Source organism: Suncus etruscus, chromosome 4 (genome assembly GCF_024139225.1).
Source record: "Suncus etruscus isolate mSunEtr1 chromosome 4, mSunEtr1.pri.cur, whole genome shotgun sequence".
In the NCBI taxonomy this organism is placed as follows: Eukaryota; Metazoa; Chordata; class Mammalia; order Eulipotyphla; family Soricidae; genus Suncus; species Suncus etruscus.
In genome coordinates, this window is record NC_064851.1 from 136,737,784 (window position 1) to 136,748,162 (window position 10,379).

The following is a 10,379-nucleotide window of genomic DNA, read 5'->3' on the forward strand; positions in this document are numbered from 1 at the left end:
AGGTGTTACTCCTGGCTCTGCATTTTGTTTCTTATTTTATTTGGGGGCCACTCTTGAGTGGTCAGGGGTTATTCCTGGCACTGAGCTCAGAAATTACTCCTGGTAGGCTCGAGAGACCACATAGGATGCTGGGGATCAAATACGGATTGGCCACGTGCATGGTAAATGCCCTACCCACTGTGCTATCACTCCAGCCCCTGGTTCTACACTCTGGAATCACTCCTAGAGGTGCTCAAGGGACCATATAGAATACTGGAGGTCAAACACAGGTCAGCTGTGTACAAAGCAGGATCCCTATGTGCTTTACTATTGCCCCAGCTCCACAATAAATATTTTTAAAGAAGATGAATGAATCTAAATAATTTATTTTCATTTATGTTGATGAAAATTAAGGACTAGCATTAGTTTAAGTATTACAGTTTATTGAGTTATATTATTACAAATCTAGCATATTCATATAATAAATACATAATAATGTTTTTGCATTCAGCTTCATTTCAATAAATGGGCAATAAGAAAAGTTAATGTCCACAACCTTCTAATGAGGGCATTTCATCTTTTTTTTTTTTTTTTTTTGGTTTTTCGGGCCACACCCATTTGATGCTCAGGGGTTACTCCTGGCTAAGTGCTCAGAAATTGACCCCTGGCTTGGGAGGACTATATGGGACTGGGTGGGGATCGAACTGTGGTCCTTCCTAGGCTAGCGCTTGCAAGGCAAACACCTTACCTCTAGCACAACCTCACCGGCCCCATGTATTTTATATTTATTTTAACTGTTCAACCAGGTACTGTTACTATTATGGACTTACAGTAGAACAGGCTTACAAATTAAACAAGTTGCCCAAAGCTCATACTTAATAAGTAATTGAATTAGGATTTGCATTGAATTCTGATTCTAAGCTCTTTTCACAAAAAATATACATGTTGTAATTTGGCAAGATAAAATAAAAATTTACTTAAAGAGTAACTTTATAAAATCTATCTAAAGGTCAAAGTTCTTTGGTTCTGTGTACTCATGCAAGAAAGTAGAAAAGATCATTCTCAGGATAATTGAAGAAAAAAAACTTTCACCTAAATTGACTAGGTTAGTTGATAAAAAAAAATGCCCATATTATTCACTTGGCTGTTCTTATGACAACATAATCTTAAAATGAAGAACTAAATTGTACAGTTGATTTTATATATATATAATGCTAAGAACAATTGATTGAATTAAACCTGTCAATAATTCAGGTTTGAGATTAAACTGAATTTTTGAAATAAAGTAGTCAAAGATAAAATTTTGATCAGTATTTTTCTTTTTCTGTGTGTGTGTGTGTGTGTGTGTGTGTGTGTGTGTGTGTGTGTGTGTGTGCCTTTAAGTCACACCCAACAATGCTGAGAGGTTATTCCTGCCAGTTTTCATCGCACCATATGGAGTATAGGGTATCAAACACCTGGCTTAGCCACATGCAAGGCAAGCATACTATCCACTGTACTATCATTCAGGCCTTTAGTCATCAGTATTTTTTTCATTCTCATATGTAACTTCTAACTTTAAAATTCATGTTGTTTCCCTACATCACACTAATATTAAATGTTCTTCCTTTATTTTCTTTTTTTTGGGGGGGGGTTGTTTTTTTTTTGTTTTTTTGTTTTTTGTTTTTTTGGTGCTCAGGGGTTACTCCTGGCTGTCTGCTCAGAAGTAGCTCCTGGCAGGCATGGGGGACTGTATGGGACACCAGGATTCGAACCAACCACCTTTGGTCCTGGATCGGCTGCTTGCAAAGCAAATGTCGCTGTGCTATCTCTCCGGGACCATTTTCATATTTTCTAATCATCAAAACATCTCTCAGGCCCCAACTTTCCTAATTATCTAGATTAATTTGTAATCACTTCTCATAAATTAGGGAAACAGACAATTTTCCTTCAGTTTTTTAAGATCATCAACAATTCTTATCAGTTCTCCCTTTCACAATAAAAGCAGTACATAGAATCTTTCTCCAGCATCAAAACTCACTGACTACCTGCCATATCTCTACTGCTTTGAGGCCTAGACAGTTTTTACTTGTAATGGACTCCAGTGGTGAGGCTGAGCCCACCAAGTTTATCCAAGATAAATTCTATATTATGATTTGTAAACATAATTAAATGTCTTAAATACTAAAGTTATTAATTTTTTAAAAACAGCTTTTTTACACATTCAGGAATTCTAAGAAAGATCTCTTCTTTAGGAGAGTTTTTCTACCTATCTCATGAGTAACTTTATTGATTATAGATGTAAAAGAGCAAGTTACAGTTAAATAGAAAATGGTGTCACATCAGGGGGAAGCCAATAAAGTTCCTGTGACTTTTTTTTTTTTTTGGTTTTTGGGCCACACCCGGCGGTGCTCAGGGGTTACTCCTGGCTGTCTGCTCAGAAATAGCTCCTGGCAGGCACGGGGGACCATGTGGGACACCGGGATTCGAACCAACCACCTTTGGTCCTGGATAGGCTGCTTGCAAGGCAAACGCCGCTGTGCTATCTCTCCGGGCCCTCCTGTGACTTCTAATACCAATGAAAACATGGTCACCTTAAAAGTGGAAATGCTAGTGTTACAGCTCTTTTAAAATTTGTCCAGCAGGCTTTCTGGTCTCCACCGGAAGCCCCCCCCCAAAAAAAAAAAAAGTGAAAATGCTAAGGGTGGAAATGCTGGAGGTTTGGAAGGAAGAAGGTATGAATAAAATAAAGGAATCATAGTAGTATTACTGGATAACAGAACTAAGGGAGGCCACAGAAAAAAGAAAAGATCTGGACGGGTACCTGCTCACCACTAAATTTCAAAGAAAATAAGAGAAGACTCAGGTGAGTTCCTGCTTCTGGGATAGTTACCCTATCCCGAAAGGTGGCTTTTAAGCTACATCAGTCCTTCTCAGAATGAGTGATAGCATTTTCTGGGGTGCTGGGAACATTCATTTGGGGGAGGGAGCACTTTCTGTTTTTTCACTTAAAGAAGGTAAACACCATGGATACATTGAGTATGTTTTTCTGAAAAGAAAGTACTAAGCACATTTTTTCTGAAAAGGGCCAAATAAGTTTAAAACCTTTAGCCCACACTTACTTTAATGTGATCAGTTAGGGCTGGGAATTAACACCTGTCACCCTCAATCTTCGGGAAGCTGTAGAATGCAGGATAGGGTAAAACTTAGTTCCTTCTAGTCCAAGAAAAAGTTGGAAATTAAGAAAAAAAAAGTTGGAAATTAGCGTAGACCTCCCCAAAATAGGTTTTTGTCTTTGTTGCAGAAAGACTTCAAGAATAAGACAGTGTAGATAACAGTGGAAAGATTTATTGATGAAGCAGTACTCTCCCAAAATGTGGCTGCAGGTACTGTCACAGGACAATGCATAAAATTTGAAGTTTCTTTAAGCAGTCAAAGAGAAAAACTAGGTAAAAGGGATTGGACATGAGTAGCATGATTATGGTGGTTTTAAGGTAACCTATGTATACATGAACCACATTAACTGCATTAATCATTATCATCTACTTATGCATATAAGCACTACATAAATTAATATATATTTGAGGGAAAATGAAAAAAGTAAAACAGGATCAAGGTTCTAATCACTGAAGATGTTCTATCAGCTGTCCAGGCTGGTTTTACAAAGTCCTATCTTCATCAGAAATTTGCCCACAAGACTACCCAAGTTGCGGTCTCAAAAGCCTTTTTTTTTTTTCCTTTTTTCAGAAATATGAGATGTCTTTTTTTTCCTTCTAGTGCTTTTCTACACTGTCTCTCCTATAATGATAAAACTGCCAGGCAAAATTTAACTGATGTTATTGCTCAAAAACTTAAGAGAAGCAATCCTGTGATGATTATATCTAAGATCAGATATAAGATATATATGAAAGGTAGCAAACAGAGATGGAATGAACATGTCTGAAATGAAAAAGAAAAAAATTCATTCTAGTAGATAGGCAAAATTTCTGAGAAATAAGGGAGTTGTAACTAATTTTGTAGATGTGGTTGTATTAATAAATTTTGTATTTGACATGCAGCATTTGACAGATATTAGGACACCTGTCAATTAAGTTGAGCTGGGAAAAAAAGCAATATAACCTAGAGATGCAAACTGGAAAATCTTGGAGAAATGGACAATATAGTTATAAAATAAGATGTGTTCTCTAAAACCTCTGTCCCATAAGGTTCTAAAATGATTATACATAACATTTATAGAAAATAGATATCACCCTGAACATAGTGATTCACAGTAAGTATTTAATAACTGTTAGCTTTTATTGTTATTTGTGTTATTATAAAATGTAAATGCTACAATTCACTTTCTGAATCCAATGCTTGTTCTTACCCATACTACATTTAAACTAAAGATTAAACTGGTCATAAAAAACCATTTCATGTTTTCATATTCATTTTATCCTTTTAACAAGATTTTTGTTTAAAGGTCAACAGTTATTCTAGAATGTTACTGGTTAAACTAAAATCCTGTTATCTCAACTATTACTCTAGTGCAATGGATGCACTATGCATAACACATAAAAACAAGTCAAAAACAATCTGACATTATTTTTATCTAAATGTGTAAATGTTCTCTCTATATTTTGGCATAAAAATCTTAGACATGTTGTTGTGACATAGTCAAAGCTCTCAGCTTTCCATTCTGAGAGGCATTTGAATATTTTCTAGTAACTCATGAGGGTCATTAGTAGCAATGCATAAGGATACATAAAATTATACTTGCTGTGGTCATCTTAAGAAGTGTCACAGGCAGCCAAACATGTTTTATTCTGCATTCCTCTGGTTGGGTAAGAACCACTGAGTCATTATTTCTGAAAGGCATGAAATTGAGAATTTGGGATGCCCAAGCTTGCTGTGACATCACAATTTAACCCCCCCTGAGCATGAGCAGCTTGAGCCCATTCCTGCAGTGCCAGGTGGCTTCCATCACCAGAGCAGCTCCCTCCTGCATGATCTGCGGCCATCCTACTCACAGACCCCAGCTTCTGCGGGTGATGTCCTGCAGCCCAAGACTCTAGTGTAAACAGTCCCATAAGCTTCTGTGCACGGAATTTATTTTCCCCCACAGCCCAGTTGGGGGCAGATGCTTGTCTGCTTTGGGGACACGATTTCTGCTTTAACTTGGAGGTATTGTTTCAGATTTGAGAATATATGTGAAACACATGGAATTCAGTACATTCGTGAGGCAGATTCTTGCTTCTCTCATCTTGGTAAATTTGGACATGGTGTCACCATGTGTGTAAATTAACACATGCATTTGACTGATTCCTGTTTTCGACTTTCTAAAAAGCAATAATATGGAAAAATATCTTGCCATTAATCCTTCAACATTTCAGAATTTGCATGTGAACTATTTTAACATGGAGCATTACCATTTTCTCATGGGAGGAAAGGAAGGCCTCTATAGCATTCCATTTAGAAGCAAGTTCTAGAAAACATTGTCACTCCTTCGTGTACACTTCAGACACATATTCAGAGCTAGAGAGATAGCACAGAGGTAAGGTGTTTGCCTTGCACACAGCTGACCCAGGACTGACAGCAGTTCGAATCCCAGCATCCCATATGGTCCCCTGTGCCTGCCAGGAGCAATTTCTGAACATAATGCCAAAAGTAACCCCTGAGCGCCACTGGTTATGACCCAAAAACAAACAAACAAACAAAAAAAAAGAAACAAATTCACTCCACCAGATCCAGTGTGTACACCGTTTGCATAAAGTCTGTTTTATTATTCTTATCTCTGAATGATAATGAAGATGAGGATATGATTGTAATGAATAGAGTTGATTGTCTAATGAGGGGGAAAAGTATCATAAAAGTATGTAGGTTTTCGGCATGCATACCTGGTTTACACAATGCACCAAGTTCCATCCCCAGTACCACATGATCAGAACTCCCTGTGCCTAATGGCCCCCAAGTTCTGCCAGGTGCAGACCAGCTGGAATAGTACATGGAACTATCAAGACCACATAAAAAGTAAATATCAGGGAGCTCATTACCTTAAAAAAATCCATGTGGTTTACTAAAACAACATGAAATTCTGAGTTTAAGTATGGCAAGATAGAAATTTCATGACTCAGTTTTTCATAGAAATAACAACTAAGTAATCTAATTTTAGTCATCAGAACTATGAGTGGGAGATTTTTAGTCTCTAGAAAAGATAATTGTTGAATTGCTAAAAATTAAACTAATTGGTGTCAGAGCAATAATACAATTAGTAGAATACATGCAGCTGACCTGGTTTCCATCCCTGGCACCCCATATGGTCCTGAAAATAGCATTGCCAGGAGTGGTCCCTGAATGTAGAGACAGGAGTAAGCTCTGTGTACTGCTGGTGTGATCCAAAAGCCAGTAAATAAATAAAATTTGAGTCAATTAAATTCTTCTATGTGGGTCTTCCAGTATCTGAATATACACCTCTAAAAATACACCTCTAGAAAATTAGGGGGCTAGAGAAATAGTACAGCAGATAGTGTTTGATTTACATGCAGCCAAGCCAGTGATTTCTCAATGCAGAACAGGAGTTAGCCTGGGCACCTCCAGATATTTCTCAAACCCAAATAAATAAAAGTAAAAGGTAATTTTAAAAAGTTATTTTGCCTACATGCCTAAGATAATCCATTGCTTTAAACTTGTAACTAGTCTCAGTTATTATTATTCAAGTTTAACTCAGAAAGTAGGTACACACATGCACTAAAGAAGTGTATAAAATTTTCAAATGAGGAGTATAAATAGTCTAATATATATTATACATATATATATATAATAAACTACCAGTACAGCCTGGTCTATAGAGATAATGACATTTTAATTCTTGTTATGCCACCAGGTTCAGAAAGACAAAATCAATGTCTTTATAGACACTGCAATGAAATAACTAAGTAACATGATGAATCATAAAAAGAGACTGTATTACTCTGCATGAATTTTAAAAGGGAACATTTACTACTCTTTTAAAAATAAATAATATAAAATAGTTTTGTGAATGAATAAAGAAGATAGAATTTAACAAAATGCTACTATTTGGGGGGGTTTGGTTTTGGGGCCACACTCGGTGACAGTCAAGGGTCACTCCTGATTATGCTCTCAGAAATCGCTCCTGGCTTGGGAGACCAGATGGGACGTCAGGAGATCGAACCACGGTTTTGTCCTTGTAGGTCAGCAGCGGGTAAGGCAAATGCCCTACTGCTGCGCCACCGCTCAGGCTCCGATAGAAACCACTTTGAAGAGACATAAAACCTGAGAGATGAAATAAATAGCGTAAAGTCTTTTTTTATTTATATATTTGTATTTTTAGGTCACACCCGTTGGTGTTCAGGGGTTGCTACTAGCTCTGCACTCAGAAATCGTTCCTGGCAGGCTCGGGGGACCATATGGGATGCCAGGATTTGAACCATGTTTAGTCCTGAATCAGCTGCGCTACCGCTGTGCTATCTCTCTGGCCCCTCATAAAGTCATTTTTTAACCATATCTCAATAAAGATAAAAACAGCACTAATAAAAACAAAAGACATCAAAATGCTCAATTGGCAATTAAGAACTGATAGTTTCTTCTGAATGACCTCTCTTAAATTCTGCTAATCAAACTTAAAATTTGATTGCACTGATTAGGCTGTTATGGCAGGAGGACCCATAAGTGTAACACTATTACTGCCTGAACTTTTCTGGTGGGGTCTCTTTTGCTAATCTACATGAATATTTTTTAAAACAAAATACAAATTAGTGTTTTGAACTAGGAGTCTTAAAATTCTTAGAAAAGGAAGGTTAGGGTGGGGAAGGAGGGAAAGAAATAAAAGAAAAAAAAGAAAAAAGGAAGAGAATGAGAACTAGCCTAAAATACTAAATAAGAAGGGCTCTATCCCTTTCACACATACTTTTACTGAGCTCCCATTATAAATACTTTTCAAATTCGCAGTGTTTTCTCTGATGAACTCTATAAATTATCTTGCCACCACTGACCTTCTTAGAAACCTAAAAAGCAGTTAAATCCTGTTAAACAAAGTAATCTCACCATCAAACACTGAAAAACAGGAAGTCACTATTTTCTATAAGCATATCCACTTTGTTCATGTCAACAATTATTCATTCATCTTCACCCAGAGAAGTCAACCATATTTATCATCAATTTACTGCACATACATTTAATAAAATCTCTGTGTTGATATCTCTAGCTATTGGGGATGGAGTGATCACACACACACACACACACACACACACACACACATGCGCCAAAGACTTAACTATCATAATGTTTATATGACAGCAAAAACATATGATGTGTAAATATGTATTTAATTAACTAAACATGATAAGCCTGTCCCTAAAATTAGCTTCCTTTCAAGAAAAATTACATTATAAAAAAATGCCACTGACCTTTTCACTAAAGCTTGCCCAAATTCCTACTTTCACAAAACTATTTGTAAAGTAATAACTGATTATCATTTGATTACATGATGTATAATCACAAAGTAAAACTGAAAACCTACTCGCTTAGCGAGACTGGAGAAAAGAATTCTTTGCCTAAAGAGCGTACAAACTTTTGAAATATGATCAGTTAACTTTATAACTAAAATATAAAGTGCCTAGAGAAACAAATGGTCCATTTTACTCAAAAAATGTATTAAGACTTGTGACAGTTATTATATAGCAGTATAATCCCCCTTGAGAAAATTATGAGGGCTTCCTACTACCCCCAGCCCAAAAAGAAAGTCAATTTGCAAATATTGGTAATTTAACTATGACCTATTTGTATAGCATAATTCCCCAGATATTCAGTTTACAAAGGGACCTACTTGTTGGACCTACAAGTTGGAGCCAGTCCTTGAAAACTTGAAGAGAGAAATCCTGTGGGGTTTAAGTAGAAGGGAGAGAGATAGAATCTAATCCTTCACTGTACCCTGGCTGCCTGCCAAAGTGCTCCAGAGGAATTTGGAGCACAGACCTTGGAATGCAGCCCCATCTGGGGAAGTTGTCTGGTGACAGAGGAAGCTTGGGGAGGGCGGGAGAGCTGCCAGTGCTCCAAGCACAGCGCCTGCTTACTGAAGGAAACCTTGCCTTGCAGCCCGAGTGGTGAGTACAAACACTACAGGTTGACTCTAATGCTCCCTGCTTTAGACTCTGTGAGAAAGGAAATGAAAAATGGTTCATCTTTTCCACAGCAATATAAGCAAATAATTTATCTTAATTATTTTGAGATTGCAATATGTTGCTTCATATGTCAAATGTACATTACAGAGCTATTAGCTTAAATGTCAGCATTAAACGATTCACTACTTAGCATTTCAGAAACAGAAGCAACAATAATGAATGCAAGTGTCAGAGTAGAGCAATCTGAATCTGAAGTTTCAATAATCAAGTTCTTTCTCCTTTGAATTTGGAGTAGCAGTTTTTATTCTTCAAGTTTTATTGTACAGAAACAAAACAAAATCCTAAAGGCCAAGAAATCAATAAAACAAAGTCCGTAAGCCAAATGTTTCTCTGATATTTGTTTATAAAGTTTTATTGGAAAAATGCCCTCATTCATTCCCTTACATATTGCCAATGCTTATAGTTTATTACAGCAGAGTTGATATTTTGTTTGTCTGTTTTGTTTTGGGGGGCTATACCTACAGTGGGTAGGTAGACAAGTGCCCTACCTACACACTGTACTATCTCTCAGCCATTATAAGAGAATTCAATAGTTGAAACAAAGGCCATCAGGCTTACAAGAAATAAAATTGTCATCATTTTGTCCTCTAGTTTATAAACTGTATATAATTTTTATAAAATATGTGTAAATTTTATATACATAAATATAAATAGTTTGCGAAGAAAATCCAAGTACTACACTGGTTCTAAAATTCAGGTTTTGTTGAAGAACCCCTTGAGTAGTCAACAAAGTTCTGACTTTGTTTGATAATTATCAAACTATTCAAGATCAGAGATAAAAACAAACAAATATTAGAGAAAACACTGCCAAATTTCCCATAAAGGTAAAAAATAAAACTGTTTCTAGTAAATGTACAAGAAAACATAATTCCAAGAACACTCAAATGATGTTTACTTTAGAGATAAGATTTAATTTTGAGTACTTTTATCAGTTTTATGAACAGACTACATAATGTAAAAAAAAATTAGTGAACTTGAAGACAGAAAAGCAGAAATTATCCGAAATAAAGCCTTTATGTTCTCCCTTGAACACCTACATTTACTTTCTTGCTCTTTCAAGTCTTATCTCCTCTTGGGAAGCCCATATTCTATTGAATATGTATTTCTTCTCTTTTTCTACTATCATGTCTTTATAAATAAATTTCATTCCATAAAAATAATCTTGCCTCACAAAAAAAAAAAAGAAGTCCCTCAAGGGAAAAATATTTAAACAATTAAAAATATTGGCACTTCTATATTCAA

General features: G+C 36.2%; 1 non-coding gene across 1 annotated transcript; it reads left to right on the forward strand.

The window, feature by feature from the left end:
* The first annotated feature begins 2,569 nt into the window (after positions 1-2,569).
* On the forward strand, positions 2,570-2,630 carry LOC126007673 (U7 small nuclear RNA). Its single transcript, XR_007495175.1, has one exon. It is a non-coding gene; the product is annotated as a U7 small nuclear RNA (small nuclear RNA).
* Positions 2,631-10,379: the final 7,749 nt, after the last annotated feature.